The 18,729-nt window shown below is 47.3% G+C and overlaps 1 protein-coding gene across 12 annotated transcripts in view; it reads left to right on the top strand.

Annotated features, from left to right (window-relative positions):
* Mtus2 (microtubule associated scaffold protein 2) overlaps window positions 1-18,729 on the top strand; it is a 532,186-nt gene that overhangs the window by 23,538 nt on the left and 489,919 nt on the right. Inside the window, exon 2 of one of the 12 annotated variants that reach the window (XM_045154627.1) lies at window positions 134-217. The exons of the other annotated variants lie outside the window; for them this stretch is intronic. The gene's annotated coding sequence lies outside the window, so the exon portion shown is untranslated. The remainder of the gene's footprint in view (window positions 1-133; window positions 218-18,729) is intronic. 12 annotated transcript variants of the gene reach the window in all.

An 18,729-nucleotide genomic window follows, 5' to 3' on the forward strand; every position in this document is an offset into this window, starting at 1 on the left:
GACGTGAGCCCCGGGCATCTGAACTCTAGTCTGCACATTTGTACATTTGAGTTATCTCCTCAGCCCCAAAATTCACACTTAGTCATCAGCATTGGTGGGGCCAGGAAGGCTTATTGTCTTTCTCTTCTTCCAGAATGGAGAAATCAAGGCAACAGTTTATTTAAGGAACCAGGAGGAAGAAAAAAAACCCCACAGAAAACATCATTCATTTAGTTTAGTAAGTGTTGCCTTTTGCTCTCAAAATGAAGCCATGTTTAAAAGAATCTCTTAAGATACTGGCATTGCTAGACTTGCTTGCTGTTTTCTTTAACAACGCATCAGCTCCACCGCCCCCCCCCCCCCGCCCCATTCTTCCTTAGCGTAGGCCATTATTAAACAGACTGCTACAAGGTGCCAGAGCTGTCTGATTTCTGATTTGGTTTTGTGGAACATGTTTAGTTTAACTGTGCCCATTTGAACTAGTTTGTTCATGGCTCAATGTTCTTAAATGTGGGGAACCTGTAACTTAATCACTGGGGACATCGGAACTGAATTTGAGGTCTTCCAATCCAGGTCAGCTTTCTTTTCAGAGTTTAGTTTGTGGACCAGCAATGCTGTGTGTTAACTGAAATGTATGAAAGAATTAGATTGGAAATATTGGGCTAACTATGAGTTCTAAAAGATGCATATCGGTTCACTGGCACATTTTCGCACCACCAGAATGTAGGGGTGCCATCACCCGAGTCCCTGAAGCCAGAGTTATATGCCTCCTTCCGATATTGTAGAGCTGCCTTTTTCTTTTCTCATTGGGAGAGAAATTAAATTATCTGGACCAATTCATTTCCTTAGACTATCACAAATGTGCAAATCACATACCACTTATGGTGTATTTTAGGAGACCACTTGTCAGAAGAACTCACGTCTGCTTCCAATTCATGTGGAAGCAGTTCTTATTATGCATTTGGAAAACAAAGTGTCTTTCCTGTTTTATGAAGAAAACACACACTTAGCAAAACCTTAGTGAATTTTAACAGATAGGGACTATTGAGACTCAGCCTCTTCCTGGGAGGCAGAGGGAACCTAACGATGGTCCCTAAAGCACGAGTGGTGCCTCCCTTTCCTGGTGGTGCAGTGATGGACGGACATGCTCTGTCCTCACTGGACACTATGCGTCTAGAGTGGCTAGGCTTGCTCACCAAGACACACACCGAAACTTCCCTGGGCGTCCTGTCTCTGCCCTTCCTCCTTTCCCGTTCAACATATGTCGAGATTCCTTACTGGGAACACAGGACCTTCACACGTTCCCTGCTCACCCACATTTCCTGCTACGCCCCCCTTTCCCAAAGGTTCAGGTGTCTAGGTGCTTTGGGAATGCCTCTCCTGGAATAGCTATCGTGGTAGATGCTGAGAATATAAAAGGGATTAAAGTACGGTGTCTGCTTCCTGACAATTGGCAGTCTAACAGAACAGCCCATCATGTAAACGATTTCGGAAGAAGGGCTGAAGGACGGTTCGTGGTGAGGCGCAGGGACGCAACCCCAAAGCCCCATCCTGCATGCTGTGGAAGTCGTTCTCGGTTGATATGACTGTGGGGTGTCGAGCTTTTGTTTGATACTGATTCTTAGTATTTGTAGTACGGTTTGACAACAACTGCTGTTCCAGAAAATAATTTTAGACACTGTGAGATAATATAATAACCACAAAGAGTAAATTCTGCTCAACTAGTGATCCCTCGTGTGGCAGGAAAGGAGACTTATATTTTGAAAGTACTTTTAATAAAAAAGTGTGATTATCGAGTGTATTTATTTATTTATTTATTTATGAATGATAAGTTTTTCAAGGTAAGGTCTTGCTCTAGCCCGGGCTGACTTAGAATTCACTCTTTAGTCTCAGGGTGGCCTCAAACTCATGAGAATCCTCCTACCTTAGCCTCTCAAGTGCTGGGATTCAAGGCATGTACTACCACGCCTAGCAAGTTTATTTGTTTTTCAGATAGTGTCTCACTATGTAGCTCAGGTTAGCCTCAAATTTATAAATTCTCCTGCCTTAGCCTCCCAAGTACAGGGAGGTACAGATGTGAGCCACCATGCCTAGTGATTACTGAATTTGAAAAAAAGTAGGGCTGGAGAGATGGCTTAGCACTTAAGGCTCTTGATTGCAAATTCAAAGGACCCAGGTTCAATTCCCCAGAAGCCACGTAAGCCAGACATACAAGGTAGCGCATGGTCCTGGAGTTCATTTGCAGCGGCTGAAGACCCTAGTATGCCCCTTCTCTTTTTCTCTCTTTCTCTCTCTTTCTGCTTCTTTCTCTCAAACAAATACATAAAATAAAATAAAAAAATCAATGAAAAAGAAAAGTAGTCAGAAGTGTGTCCCAGCAGACATGAAGGTTAATGACCCGTTTGTGATATTTCTGCCGCACCTCCCTCTCCATCGGCTCCTCTGCTGTTGATGGTGGGTGTTTTGGCCTGAATGTTCTAGTCTCCTTGCAGGAAGAGTCTTGTTCCCTTTCCAGTGGGGGCTCATCAGTGTCTGGAGATAAACCTTTGGTTGCCACGACTGGGAAGGTGTGACTGTCACCTAGAGACTGGAGGCTGGGGATGCTGCTCCAGATCCTGTCACTCACAGGGGAGTCCCCCACAAAGAGTAGAGTGAGCCCAAACGCCAGCAGCGACTAGCTTGAGGACCTCTGGTCTGGATGAACGGCCTGTAGCGCAGATTCAGTAGAAATGTTGCTCATAAAGATTGGAAGCAGACAACTTTGAACAAAAAGGGCTGTGGGTTGAGGTGGGAGGTGGGGCCTGTTGCGATTTTTCTCTTCTATTTATCTTGGCTTTTGCAACATGGTCTCTCTCCTTATGCCAACTTAATTTTTAAACTATTTATTTATAAGGGGAGAGACAAAAAATATAGAGAGAAAGACAGAGAGGGCGAGGGAATGAACGGACACGCCAGGGCCTCTAGCTGCTACAGATGCACTCCAAAAGCACGTGCCACTTTGTGCATCTTGCTTTACTTAGGTACTGGGGCCTTGAACCTGGGCCGTTAGGCTTTGCAGGCAAATGCCTTAATGTCTGAGTCATCTCTCCAGCCCCCAGCTTAGTTTTCTCATCTAATCTATGTGGTAAACTGTTTTGGTTATTGTTTAATATGTCATGGAGAACTTCACTAACATATCCCCGCCAATGGCCCAGTCCCTCTAGAGTGAACCCACAGCTCAGACACACTGGTGGTATGTGTGAATGCATGTGTACACCCTTGTGTGTGTTCACAGGGGTAGCAGCGTTCCCCTTGTTTTCCAGACACTCTCACGCTTGACAGTGAGCTAAATAGAAGATGCTGGCAGGTGTGTGTGGGGGGGATGGTTTCTGGAAGTCAATTCAAGCAAGTCAGTAAAAAGCAAAACACTTGAACTTTGGGGCTGGGGAGATGACTCAATGGTTAAAGGTGCTTGCTTGCAAAACACTTGCTTCCCCCAAAGAGAGAAAGTGCAGTACTTGGCTTTGGTATCAGCTTGTTTGGAAAGCTGAACGGGCAAAATCACGGCAGCCATCAGGCAGGCCCACTTGGTCTAGAGCCACAGAGGAATATGTTATGAGCGAAAAAACAGCTGTACCAGAAAGCTGGCTCAACACAAACCTGTCACAGCAGAACGGTCCTCGGAGGAGGTGGGAGCTTGGCTGGATGACTGCAGGACCCGGGCTGGGGGCACCGTCTGGGGCTGCGTACGGTGGGGATGTCCCTGCACACTGCCCAGGCACTGTCAGGGCTGGCCGGGGGTGCTCTGTGCCCTTCCCAGGGTCTCACCCTTCCTTCTCCTGTGTGGGCAGTCTCGTGTCTTCGCTTTCTTCTCTCTTCTCTGCCTTGGGATTTTTTTTTTTCTTCTAAGATGCAATTCTAGCCCTACGTCCTTCATGACGCCTTTCTTGAGTTTTTCTGCGCTAGAAATCTTTTATAATCCAAGTCCTCCTTCCCACCCCCCTCCAAAACCCCACAAATTCAGGAAACATTAGCTGCCATGCTTTAGTTTGCTTGGCTTGTTGGTGAAGTTTATAGGGACAACCGTTGGCACCTTGTGTCCAGGGATGTGTGTCTGTCGTGAGGAGAGAAGTGGGGAGATAAGGAAAATTCCAGGAAGTTCCCGGAAGCCCCTCCTCTGGAGCCCTCAGAGGCTGAGCTGTGTGTAGCTCAAAGGTAGAGCAATTGCCTGAAATCACCCAGGGGTTGGTGCATCTCTCGGGGGTCATTGGGGAGGAGAGTAAAGATAGGAAAGTTGCTTCTTTCTTTCTTGCTGCTGCACATTGTAGGGGTGCCTGCCAGGCTCTGGGCATACACAGCAAGCACCCTGCTGCCTGGCATCAGGTGGAAATGACAGTTTTGATAGAGCCTACCTCCACGCAGGAGTCTGAAGGAGGGTTTGATCTTGCCCACGAACTTCAGGTGTAGAGATGGGACAAAAAACAAAACAAAACAAAACAACAAACCCGTAAGTGCTGGGCTGGAGAGATGGCTCAGGGGTTAAGGTGCTTGACTGCAAAGCCTAATGACCAGAGTTCGATTCCCCAGTGCCCACGTAGATCCAGATGCACGGAGAAGTGCATGCGTTTGGAATTCATTTACAGTGGCTGGAGGTCCTGGCATGCCCATTCTCTCTGCTTGTCTCTCTCCTTTCTCTCTCTCTACTTGCAGATAAATTTTAAAGATATTTCAAAAAACCCAACATAAGTACTATGCTAACTTGAAACAGAAATAATAAGGTCCCCTTTGCATGGGGTCCCATCTGTATTTTGGATTCAGGTAGAATCAGGCCAGACCTTGTTTTCCAAAGGCTCAAGGACAACATGGAGATAACATGTCCCTCTTGCAGTGTTCTGGAATGGGCAGGGGCAAGGGCGGGGGGAGAGCTGGGCTCACACTAGCTCCACCGAGCTAAGTATCCTGTCAGTCTCACCAGGGACACTCTCCCCAGCGTCAGCTCACAACAGTGCAATATTGTGCAGCATTCCCAGGAGCAGTGGGCTCTCATCAGCTCTATTTACAACTGCAATATTAAAAACATAAATTGCCCGGAGGGTGTGCTTAACATTAAAGCATGAATCAGTGGAAGAGAGAGGGGAGTTGTAAAAATGAAGTTGAATTTTGCTACGGAGAACTTTGCGCAGTATTTCTTAAGGGCATGTCTACTCCATCCCAGAAAACAGTCTTAAGACGGCCGATCTGTTTCATAGCAAAAGCTGAGGAACTGAGACAGATATATTAAAATTAAAACTTCAGGCTGGGTGTTAAATTTTCATTATCGTACCTGTCCCTATTACAATGACTTGTTCGCTATTCCTATGCAACCATTGGGTAGAGAACATTTTATACGTTGCCTTTTGCATTCAGAATATTCAGTTGCCTATTTACCATGGCTTTGTGTATTTTTAGATGTCTATTCCCATTTTTTTTTTTTAATTAGAAAGAGAGAGAGAGGATTGGCTCACCAGGGCCTCCAACCACTGCAATCGAACTCCAGATGCGTGTGCCACCTTATGCGTGTGAGTGATCTTGCACACACATCACTTTGTATATCTGGCTTATGTGGGATCTGGGAAGTCAAACATGGGTCCTTAGGCTTCACAGGCAAGCACCTTAACTGCTAAGCCACTTCTCCCTCCCTGTTTCCCTTCTTCATATGTAGCTGTATGTTGTCAAGGAGGAAGGGAATATCACTATTGAACAGGATGATCATTTATTTGCAAGTTAGAACATATTCTGGAAAGGAAGGAAATTTCTTCTTGCCTGAAGCTTGTTTGTTCCCCAGGGCTGTGAGGTGTCTCAGAGAGCTGTTTCTGTGCTGTTTTCTTCTGTGTATTAGCAGCAAGGCTTTTGGAATAGATAGTTGAGAAAGATGAGAAACCATATCTGCGTGGACCTGTGAGGAAGTCTCACTCTGGTCCATGCTGACCTGGAATTCACTCTGTAGTCTCAGGCTGGCCTTGAACTCACAGCGATCTTCCTACCTCTGCCTCCCAAGTGCTGGGATTAAAGGCATGTGCCACCACACCTGGCAGGAACCTGTTACTATTTGGATAATTTAAAGGTAGGGCTAGTGATTCTGAGGGAGACTAAATTGTATACGTCGTTAACTATTGTGCAAATTTATACATTTGGCCATTGACCTTCCTGGTGTTCATGGTAAATGACCCAGGAGTCCTAAACCTTTGGTGACACAGTATTATGGAGAAAAGAAATCAGAACATGCCATCTCTCTCTCCTCTCTCTCTCTCTCTCTCTCTGTCTCTCTCTCTCACACACACACACTTCAGAAATGCAGACCTGTTGACTGCTGTGTATGGGTCTGAAGCAGCAGTCATGGATGCACAGGTGGGGATGACAGGTTCCTGCCCTTCAGAGGCCCCTGGTTTTAGGGGAGTGATCAAGCAGTCACAGCACCACTGTGGAAAAGGGTCTGACTTCAGGGCCGTAGGTGTGCACCGGTCTTAGGGATCTCCATTAAAAAAAAAAATTCCAACTTACCAGAGGAGTTTGTTTGGGAACTAAGTGTATTTCAGAGGCGTGTGTGTGTGTGATCTTCCAGGCCTGGGCCCAGAAGCCTGCACGGGGAGTGGTTGGAGCACCCAAGCAGAACCTGGCACCTCCTCTGGGCCGTGGGCACTGCTTCCGGGGGAGGCAACACCGCGGGAGTTACTTGTTCCCACCCCGCGCTCCCCTACGTGTGTGTCCAGCGCGCGGCAGCCCGCGTGTGCCCGCAGATCTGAATTTGGATGATGTCACTGGCCTGTTTGTGCATGCTCTCTGTCACGCACTCCATGAGACGATACTTCGTGTCTAGCCTCTTCCTCCACCTTGCTCCTAGAGCACCAACCACCGGCCTTCTTGCTGGGAGATAGCAAATGCACAAGTGCATGAAGATGTCTTGGAGAGGCAGCTCTCGGACACATTTCCACGCCTGTAAAATCGAGACTTTTCCTTGCCTCCCTGGGAGTTCTGAGGGTTAGCTGTGTGTAGCAGCCTCGAGCACCTCCATCCATCCAATCTTCTCACTGTGATAAAGCGTGAGAGAGAGAGGCCAACTCCTCCTCATCCATGTGTTTGCCAGCATAGGTCTTTAAACGTTTTACCTAGGTGTTTCCCAAGTGTATCATGAAAAGCTGCGTCGGCTTCTACATCGAAAAACAAAATCCATACGCTGGGGCTAGGAAGTGCCGCAGCTGTTACAATCACTTGCTTGTAAAGCTTGCTGGCCGGGGTGTGATTCCCTAGTACCTACGTAAAGCCAGATGCACAAAGTGGCACATGTGCCTGGAGATTGTTTGCAGCAGCTAGAGGCCCTATTGCCAACTATGTGCCACGGACTTATTTTCTCTCTCAGAAATGAATGAATGAGTACATAAATAGAACACTGAAGTTTGTCATAACTCTAAACTTTTACCAGGTTGTCTGTAAGTTACTGTGAACTTGGATCATAACTTTAAAAATGTTTATTTATTTGAGAGAGAAAAAGGGAGAGAATGGACACATCAGGGCCTTTGGCCAGTACAAACAAACTCCAGATGCGTGCGCCACTTTGTACAGCTGGCTTCCGTGGGTCCTGGGGAACTGAACCTGTGTCCTTTGGCTTTGCAGGCGAGTGGCCTGACTGCTAAGGCATCTGTCCAGCCCATGGACAGGATTTGAAAAGTAATTCTGAATGCATCACTCTCTTCAGTTTCTCCCTCTGCCATTGTGGGTCACAGCAAGGCCTTTTAGCACTTCTGGCTTCCCGTCAGGCTCGTTGCTCCTGCACAGGCCTGGTGTTCGCGTCCCACCCCGGCTCATCTCCATGCTGCCCTGAGGCTCTGGGCTCTCGTTCATGTGTGCGGCCCCATTCCCTGTGCGAGTTCTCCACGTGCCACGTCAAGTGCATCCTGCGTGTCCGGCTTATGTTCCCTCTGGTGGATAAGGCCGCTGTCATTGTCATTCACTGCCCAGCGTGCAGAACGGCCCTCCTGCCCCTGGCCGACTTTCCACCCATGCTTGTGTGCTACAGAAAGATTCCAGTCGAAGGAGAGCCTTGCTTCTTTTTAACATCGAATATGGGCATTGTAAAGAGGGAAAATGATTCTAGGCGCAACAGTTTTTGGGGAAAAAAAATGCAGATGGACGATAATGATCCTTTAAGGTGAATACTTTCAGAGTCTTGGCAAGCGCACCTTAAAGACAGCAAGCAGCCTTGCAAAGCAGGCGATGCATTGCACACGTAGGCACGCCGAGTAGCGTACTAGTGAATGCAGGCCGCCTGCGTGCCAAAGTCCCGGATTGTCCAGAACACCGTCAGCAGCCAATGGGACCCTGGAGGAGCCAACCAGATGGACCCCCGAGTCAGCCTGACGTGACTTAGGCTGCGGGCTGGGCAGCTCGAGGCCTGGCCTTGGCAGAGCAGAAAGTACTGTTGCCGGGGGAGGGGGCAGGGAGGATCTGGGGAGTGCAGGCATGACAGGCCATCGGCAAGAGGGGGTGGGGGCCGCTCTCCCTTGGCCCGTGGCGGCAGCAGCTCTGCTGATGTGTGCAGCTGCGTGCATCTGCCGCTTGCCTCTGGAACTCCGCCACTTACCAGGGGAAATCTCTTTGATGAATCTGTTTACCGGATACTGAAATCTACACTCATCGCCAGCCAATTGCTGCAGTTTAGATATGGTTTGGGCACATTTCCCAAGGATTCATGTGTTGAATTTTAATCCCTGTTGTGAGGCGTTATGAGGACGTAAACTTTGCGGTGTCTAGAGGTGGAGGATTAGGATCAGAGATGGGCGTAAGCTTGGTGTTCTCATGATGGACCCTGGCAACTGGGTAAGGTGACAGAAAGAGAGAGAGGGAGACAGAAACCAGTTCCCAGTTTCTTGCCACATGTTGCCGTATACCATCTAGGGACCACCAGTGAGAAGGCTGTCGTAGCCCCTTACCATAGCCTCCAGAGCTGTTAGCTAACTAAACCTCTTTTATTTACAAGAAAGCTCAGCCTCAGGTATTTCAGTATAGTAATCGAAAACAGATTAATATACCAGTTACACTGAAAACAGCTCAACAACAAACTGCTTGCAGAGCCTCACCGGTATAGTTGGAGGCACAGCTGACACTGGATTTGTCCTCTCAGCTTCACAACACACGTTCGGGAAGGGGATTGATGTTCCTCGGGGGAGATTGCCCTTCACCTGGCTGGCTTGGGAGGGGTGGACCTTAACATGACTGTATGAGACAAGCTTAACTTTAATTTTCAGTAGCAGTCAGTGCCGTTTCACAGGGCCACTGTGGGCATAGGGTATAGCATTAGTTGCTTCTTCTAGGGAGTGTTGTACCACTGACAGACGCTGTGATGCCTGCAGCTAAGGGAGATAAAGGCGGGTCTCAAATGTAGAAAGCTGGCCATCTAAGTCATCATCTTTTTAAAAACTCCATTAAAAAATTATGTATTTGTGCTTGGCGTGGTGGCGCATGCCTTTAATCCCAGCACTCGGGAGGCAGAGGTAGGAGGATTGCCATGAGATCGAGGCCACCCTGAGACTCCATAGTGAATTCCAGGTCAGCTTGGGCTAGAGTGAGACCCTACCTCGAACCCCCCCTAAATTATGCATTTTTTAAATAAAATAGTTGTACCCTTAGTGCCCCCCAACAATCCCTGCCCCAATTCTTTTTTTTTTAAATTTAAATTTAATTTAATTTTTTTCAAGGTAGGGTTTCACTCTAGCTCAGGCTGACCTGGAATTCATTATGTACTTCCAGGGTGGCCTTGAACTCATGGTGATCCTTCTACCTCTGCCTCCTGAGTGCTGGGATTAAAGGTGTGCGCCACCACGCCCAGCTCCGCACCCCAATCCTGCTGAGAGTTTTCTTCGGTGGGGTTATTGGTATTCTTTTTGGGGACCAAGAGGCCTCAGTCCATCTCTGTGGGGGCTGGGGGAAGACATGGTCCTCATGCTATTCCCAGGCTCTGACAGTCTGTCTGCCACCCCCTCTTTCCCAGTGTTCCCTGAGCCTTGGTGGGCAAGATAGGGATCTAATTTAGAGCTGCTTTCTCTTTAGCCTCTGTTTTGATGAGGTTTCAGTGACCACGGTGTCTGCTGCCATCTCTCAGGAACTGGTTTTCAGACAAGTCATGAGGGCAGTGCCCATGCCACTCTGCTTCCTCTGTAATGACTTCTGGACCTGGGAGGATGAGTTGGAGGTGACCCATCTCCTGGTAGACAGTTGACATTCTGTTCTTGACATATTGATGTATCCTGGTTCTCCTCCACCTTGGTAAGATAGAACAGATTCTCCCAACAAAAGTGAGATCAATTAGAACTAAAGGGGATAAGTCTAGTTATTAGAGAGACTTATTGGTGTGTATGTCTGCTCTTCTTAGTTGAAGAGCAATGGCCAGTCTCTCTGGAGTCAATTGGCTTCCTGTCCTAGGAAATACGGCATGGTTCCCAGAGCCAGATATGAGTTCTCTCCCACCGAGCAGGTCTCTTGTACAATCCATGAGCAGTTGTTTTCCCACATTGCCTGTGAGCCACTATTGCACAAGTGTGTACTTCCTTTCTTAAAATATTTTATTTTTATTTATTTGAGAGAAAGAGAGAGAGAGAGAGAGGGAGAGGGAGAGAAAGAAAGAAAGAATAGGCACATCAGAACTTCCAGCCACTGCAAACGAACTCCAGATGCCTGTGCCACTTTGTGCGTCTGGCTTACGTGGGTCCTGGGGAATCAAACCAAGGTCCTTTAGCTTTGCAGGCAAGCACCTTAACCACTAAGCAATCTCTCCAGCCCTGACAAATGTATACTTCTTGCTCAGCTAGTTGATTTTGTAGCTGGCAGGGTCTCCTGCTTAATCGGTCAGTTGGCAACTTTTATTCTCCAGCTGCTCTTATAGAACTTTCCAGCACCATGAGGACTGTCCAGAAGGGAGGTGGCTTCACTTTCAGGCCCAGCATGGTCACCTGATGTCCTGTGGCTCCAGGCTGAGGTGTCTTCATCAATAGAAACTTATCTTTTAGCTATTGAAGGTAACAAATGAAATCCTCCCCCAAATTTCAAGTCATAGTCCATAAGTTTTCTAGGGGATTAATGATCAGTGATTGGGTTTTAAGAAGATGTCTTGTGGGAAGGGGAGTAGCCACAGATAAAAATATACTCAAAGAGGGGCTGGAGAGATGGCTTAGTGGTTAAGTGCTTGCCTGTGAAGCCTAAGGACCCCGGTTCGAGGCTCGGTTCCCCAGGTCCCACGTTATCCAGATGCACAAGGGGGTGCACGCATCTGGAGTTTGTTTGCAGAGGCTGGAAGCCCTGGCGCGCCCATTCTCTCTCTCTCCCTCTATCTGTCTTTCTCCCTGTGTCTGTCACTCTCAAATAAATAAATAAAAAATATTCCTTTTTTAAAAAAAGAATATACTCAAAGAGGACAACTTAGGGTGTTATTCCTTGGGAAGGCCATTCTTTTTTTTTTTTTTGGAGACAGGGTCTCTCGTTGGTTTGGCACCTCTCACATAGGCTAAACTGTCTGGCCAGTGAACCCCAGAAATCTTCTTGTCTCTTATTATCCAGTGCTGGGATTACAAGCACACACTAATGTATCTGGATTTTTTTTTTTTTTTTCAGCATGGGTGCTAACCCTAACTTAGACCTGTGTCTGTGTGCTGTGGGTATATAGTTTGGGAGGATTGCCAAGGCACTTTTGGAAGATCTTGAAGGGGATGTTTGATATCTCACTAGAAAAGGCAGGGAGTAGGCAGGAGGCAGGTTCAGACAGAGCTGTGCTCCACTGGGCAGGGAAGTGCTGGAAACCGTACCTTCCACTTCCTTCTCTTAATTCTGGGACAGAACTGTCAGAGGGTTTCCATACCAAGAGGCTGCAAGTTCTTGGAGCAAGCCGACCTTCGGGAGAGCAGGGAAAGGGACAAGTATATCTGATAGGAAGTGTCGTCACTCAAGGGCCTTTGTCGGGCCCTGTGCACTGTCATTACACTGTTCACAACTGCTGTACAACATATTGCTGTTTCCATTTTACACATCAGGAGCAGAGACCCAGTGGAGCGGGACCCTACTGGACTTTACCCTGTGTCACTGGGGCCCGGCGACATTGGCTAGGCTGGGGTGACTGAAGACAATTCCCCAAGCGGCCTGACACGACTAGATTCCTCAGTGACACAGTGACCAGAAGGGCTCTGGGGACTGTCTTGCCTGCCGCACTCTGCCAGTCCCAGCTGTGAGAAATATGCTCCTGGGCATTTGTAAGCTGCGCCTGGCTGGGTGCGCTCAAACTTTCTAGTGCCCGCAACTCCCAGGCACAGGCTGTCTCTTGGGCACTCTATGCGTGGACACTGGCCAACTTTCTAGATTGTTCTAATGGAGGCTTTGGTGAGTTTGATGAACTCAGCGTACTGTGGACTAGAAGGAGCAACTCCTGTTCAACCTTGACTGCTGTGGTGAAGACACCCTTTCCTAAGACGTGTTGGATGACCTCGTAACTGATTATTATTATTATTATTATCATTACGTCATGAGGCACATCAAAGAGAAACATTCTTCCAGAGAAGAGGCAGCTGAGAAATGCAGATGTTGCTCTAGAAAACCGTTTCGGTACAAATGAACGATCAGGTGGTGTGTCCTGGGGGCACAGTGGCTTTCCTGGGCCACGCTCCCCTGCACCTGGAAGAGATGGAAGATCGGGTTTTAGTCAGAATGAGCCTTGTGATCAATACACTCCATTCTGCCTTTGGCTGCGACCCTCTGCCCCTAGGGGAGGGGGACCGAGGGGCGTATTAAAATTACATTTAGTCGTGATCAGTTGGACAGTGGTGGGTATCATCAGCGGGGAATTGGATCTCCTTGTGGGTCATCCTCCTCAAAAACAAATTCTGTCACGGTTTCTTCCCAGACAGCCACGTAAGTTCCATGACAGCGTACGAGTGAGAGTCGGTCATTGGAGGAGAACCGAGTGAGCATTTGGAGTGGACGTTCTCTCTCCAGCTTTTGGTGAGGCATCAAGGCTGTTTGATCAACCTTGGCTCTCTCCTTTGCTCCGTTGAGTCAGGGTCTCCTGTCTAGTCTAGGCTGGCCTCCGTCTCCTCCCCACTCTGCCTCAGCCTCCTGGATGCTTCTAGAGAGATTGCAGGCATGCATGGCCATGCTTGGCTGAGGTTTGCTTTCCTTCCTTCGAAGAGAAGGTATTATCTGAAACGTGGGAGCAGAGCCTCCTGGGTGAGGCAGGCTCCGTGACCAGCGTGGAGTGAGCGATTTGGAAAGGGGACCTGGCTCTTGATGCTTTTGGACTCCTCACGTGAAGCCATTCACTGACACCTGGCATCATTGTGCCTGGAGATGGAAGACTTGGTGGGGCCCGGGGACTGTCTTGCCTTCACCTGCATGGGGAAAACAAGTGGAGCACAGGGCGTTTCAGTGGACTGCTCATGTCACCTCGAAGTGGGTGGCTGTGAGCTGTCGGAGCTTAAGCCTGTAGCTCTAAGTTGATGTTTGGAGTTGACCTGCCAGTCCCTGCCTTGCCTTCTGTTCTGCCCAGCCGATCCTTTGTGTGAATGCTTTGGGGGGGGGGGACCTACTTAATATGCAGATGCTCCTCCTCTTCACACAAGGTTACTTCCTGATAAAGCCATCATAGACGAAAATATTCTGAGGGGACAGTGCATTGAGCATGCTTAGCCCGGGGAGCTCAGCGAACGCAGCCTGATGTAAAGGGTTGGTTTTTGTCCCGACAAATAGGAATGCCTTATTTAACAAGAAAGGATCAGACTGAGTAGTTCAACTTCTCATTCCAAGTACATTTTCTGTTTAAAATTATTTATTTATTTGCAAGGAGAGAGAGAGAAAGAAGGGTTGCACCAGGGCCTCCAGATGCAGTAAATGAACTCCAGATGCATGCGCCCTTTGTACATCTGGCTTTCTGTGGGTACTGGGGAATTGAACCCAGGTCAGTTAGGCTTTGCAGAAAAGTGCCTGAACTGCTAAGTCATCTCTCTAACCCTCCAAGTACATTTTCTATCGAGTGCCTTTTTGCTTTTGCACCCATTGTAAAGTTGAAAAAGAATCCCGAGTTGAACTGTCGTAAGTCGGGGACTGTGTGGCTGTGAAACCTTGTTGCGTGCACACTCAGTCACTGCGAACACAGTGAGCATCTGTTGTTGGGCCTGTTGTTACACTGTGCTAGAGTCACAGCTGGGCCGGAGAATGGAATGTTACCGGTGGAAGACAAACCGTCTCTGGCTAGTTCCAACAGATCAGCAATGTTGTTCTTATCAAAAAGTAGACTGTAGGGCTGGAGAGATGGCTTAGCGGTTAAGCGCTTGCCTGTGAAGCCTAAGGACCCCGGTTCGAGGCTCGATTCTCCAGGACCCACGTTAGCCAGATGCACAAGGGGGCACATGCATCTGGAATTCGTCTGCAGTGGTTGGAGGCCCTGGCGCACCCATTCTCTCTCTCTCTCTCTGCCTCTTTCTCTGTCTGTCGCTCTCAAAAAAAAAAAAAAAAAAAAAAAAAAGTAGACTGTAAGCCGGGCGTGGTGGCGCACGCCTTTAATCCCAGCACTTGGGAGGCAGAGGTAGGAGGATCGCCGTGAGTTCGAGGCCAGCCTGAGACTACATAGTTAATTCCAGGTCAGTCCAGACCAGAGTGAGGCTCTACCTCGAAAAAAAAAAAAAAATGTAGACTGTGAGGGACTCTTACCAATCTGTAGAGGGAGCTTCAGGGAGCAGGCCAGTGAAGGGCAGAGCGACTTATTGGAGAGGCCCTTCTTGGGGACAGTTTTCCCAGAGCTATGACGTAAGCAGAGAAAGTGCCCTCCTGGGGTCAAGATGGAATGAAAAGGCTTGGTGTGTAGCGGAGTGTGGTGCATTTTGACTTTCACCATGTTTGTGCAGGGATTGAGTGTGTCAATCATCTGCTCGCTTAATGATGGTCATGAGGATTAAGTGTGTCAGTTGCTCACTCAACAATGGTCGCCAGGATTCAATGTGTCAGCCAGTTGCTCACTTAACAATTATTGGCAAGATTAAGTATGTCAACCAGTGGCTCACTTAACAGTGATCACCAGGATTAAGTGTGTCAATAGGTTGTTCAGTTAATGATGATTAACAGGATTAAGTGTGTCAATCAGCAGCTCACTTAACAGTGACCGCCAGCATTGTGCTGGGAATTACATGCCCCTGGCCCGTGTACCCCGTGAAGTTCTGCAAAAGCACGGCTCTTCATGTGTTTCAGAAGCCGTGGGCCCGGTGCAACAGCAGCTCTGTCCCCTAGTGGCCCTGTGAAGGCACACAGCCTTTTATGTCTGCAAATGCTCCGTCATGAGCTACACTCCAGCCCGCACATAGCCTCTCAGGGCCTGTCTCTCATTCTGAAAGGGCTTTAGCTGCAGTACACGGGTTCCTTTGAGGATTTCATGAAATGAATTTGTGTGCGCGTGAATAACGAACCGGATGCTCGGCTACAGCCGGCGGTGGGAAAGCGGTGGCTGCTGTTATAATCAAGGCCCGGATGTAACCTTTGGGATGCTTTTTATAAATCAGAAGGCTGGGGTCTTGGTTTAGTGATTTATTTATTTATTTATTTATTTTACCCAGCCTAGAACAGTGCTGGACACACAGTGGGTATCGGTTACTGGGCGTGAGGAAGAATCCGGGGAAAGCAATGTCCACCATGTCCACGTGAACGCCGCTGTGTGGGAGAGGGCTGGAGGCGGGGGGAATGGCAGCTGCTTGGGATGCTTGAGGCGGAAAAGGCCACTTACATCTGTCCCTAGAGGTTCCCAAGGAAACCTTGAAATTTTCTTCGACTCAATTTTTGCTGTGTTCCTCCTGTCCTGAATATCTGAATTTCCCTCAAATAGGAAACCATTTACTTCTAATTTCCGTCTTTAATATAGGAAAGAGGTGATATTGAAAGAGGAATGTCATCAGAAATACACTAACAGTCACACGCATACACACACATGTCCCTTCATGCCACTTGATAGTTTCATTACTTGTATGAAAAGAGAAATAGCACCGGGCCCTCTGAATGGGATTGTTTAACAGTGGTGATGGTAGAACTGGTTGGAAATTCGGGAAACGTTTATTTGGGGTGATAACTGATTGAATATACCCGAATTCCAAGTGATTCAAATTGAAGAACCACAAAACACCATCGCCACAGTCAGTTATCAGAAAAATCCGATGAAAATAGAATTTGATGTTCATGAACCCTGCAAGAAGTGGTCAAGGAATTCAACCATATAAAAGTGAAATCCTCTGATTCGAAGACAAAAACGTAGCTAGGGGTCTGGAGAGATGGCCCAGTGGTAGAAAAACTTGCCAGCAAAACCCTAACAACCTGAGTTTGACTCCCAGGATCCACGTAAACCCAGACTCACGAAGTGGCACATGTGTCTGGACTTCGTTTGCAATGGCTAGAGGCCCTGGTGTGCCTGTTCTCTTTCTCCCTCTGCTTTTCTTCTGTCTCTCTCTCTCTGCTTGCAAATAAAATAAATATATAAATTATAATATATGAATATATATAATAAAAAACAAATATATGAGTAAATAAAAAATATAAAAATCAATAAAATATAAAATAAAAAAATTAAAAATGTAGCTACAGTGAGAATTGCACTTGCTGTGAATATGACCAAGAAATAGAATATTTGTTAGAGAAACAGCTTACTTAACATGAGCGGTAGGAAAGGTCAGGGACGAGGAGGCAATGGGAGAAAACAGTGGATAATAAACACGTAGGGCGGACTCGTCTCAGAATAACATACCAAATAGAAAGAAGCTGTCACTTTTTATCTACAGACTTTAAAAAGAAATCAATGGAAACAGCCCTTGGAGTGTTCAAGATATACTGTCCTGTGCTTGTGAACTTCTGAAAAGCAACTTGGCAGCTAATCTGAACATCAGTAAATGTCGGGGACATCTAGCGACTTCATGACCCACTTCTGGCAAGCTAGTACAGAAGAGAGACTTTTCATCCACAAGTTGTTGACTTAAGTTTATTGATAATGTTGGCGAAACGGGACCGTTTTGAAAGCTCAGAGACCGGGATGCATACATTCCCTGGGTGAACCCTCCAGTCACTCAAATGACGATTTTGAAGATAATTGTAACAGGAGAAAAAACATGACAGGATAGTAAATGAAAAATAGGAATCATAGTTTTATATACAAAATGGCTTTGTTTAAGTACGTATGAAAAAGAAAAAAAAAAAGCATATCCATAGATATCTCCCAGTAGGGCGATAGTTTCTAAGTGGTCCTTTTTGTGTACTTCTCAAATGTGCTAAAATTTTGTTGTTTGGTGATTTTTCACTATTATGAACTTAAATACTTACCATTACTCTGCTAAGGGAGAGCCAGAAGAAGAACTTACAGAAAATGCACCTATATATACGGCAGCCCCTTGTATACCATCTTATCTTCCCACCTGTGTGCAGGAAGGCTTCAAGAGTTCAGCCCCTGCTTTACCCGAAGGGAGTTAACACAGAGCCCCGAGCTCCTAGAATTTTGAAAATCCCCTTTCTGTTTCTTGTGCAGTGGGCATCCTGGGTGCTCAGGGGCAGGTGCAAGCTTCTCTGTCTCCCATACGGAGATACCATTCCTTAGTGCAAAACCCAGTCTCCTTTCTAACCCAGTCCTTTCTGGTCACCCACACCCCTCCATCTCAGTAGAAATTTGGACTACTGGTCAACTAATAAGATGGACATAGAACATGATGTGATCCAGTGATCCCTATCCCAAGCCAGTATGTAGATGTCACAGTGTCTTCCATGGGTCTCTGTGCCCGGGTTTTGTAAGCATCGCCCAAGGCTGGGGAACTTTGACCTTGGACACGAGGAGAGAAGATATTAGTTGGGTGTGTGCAACATAAGCTTTGCTCTCGTTTCTGATCGTCTGGGGTAGGCTTTCCAGAGAGGAAAAGGGAACTCATTTTAGCAATACAATAATGTCTCACAGGTGCCACAAGCCATTTTGGGTTCTGCTGCAAACGTATGTGATTGAATGTAATGCTCAGCCCAAATGTCCTCTCTGGGATTCTGAAAGCCCAAGCTCTCTTCTCCTATCTATCTCTCCTCTCTGGACACTCTGAAGATGATTTTTTAAAACAATATTTTCTTTTATTTTATTTTGGGGGGGGGGAGGGAGAGAATGGGCACACCAGGGCCTCCAGCCACTAGAAACAAACTCCAGGTGTATGTGCCACCATGTGCATCTGCTCATGTGGGTCCTGGGGAATCGAACTTGGGTTCTTTGGCTTTGTAGGCAAGTGCCTTAACTGTTAAGCCATCTCTGCAGCCCTGAAGATTAATTTTTAAAAATTAAATTGAATTTTTTATATGTAAGAGAGCAAGAGAATGATGAGAGAGAGAGAGAGAGAGAGAGAGAGAGAGAGAGAGAGGAGAGAGGGAGAGAGAAATTAGTATACCAGGGCCTTAGCCACTGCAAACAAACTCCGGATGCATCACCTTGTGCATCTGGCTTACGTGGAATCTGGGGAGTTGAACCTGGATCCTTAGGCTTTACAGGCAAGTAACTGTTAAGCCATCTCTTCAGCCCTGAAGATGCGTTTTCAACCTTGTGTGTCTCGCACACCACATTCACAGTGCAAGGTGCTCCCTTGGATGTCAAAGCAACTGTAAGCTCACAGCGGAGCAGGGTTGTCTGCATACTAACCCTAGAGAGCAGACTGCAAGCTCCGCGGAGAATCTGAGGGAAGTCGCATTGTTCACTATGTTGTTTTATGG

This window comes from Jaculus jaculus, chromosome 7 (assembly GCF_020740685.1).
Source record: "Jaculus jaculus isolate mJacJac1 chromosome 7, mJacJac1.mat.Y.cur, whole genome shotgun sequence".
NCBI lineage: Eukaryota > Metazoa > Chordata > Mammalia > Rodentia > Dipodidae > Jaculus > Jaculus jaculus.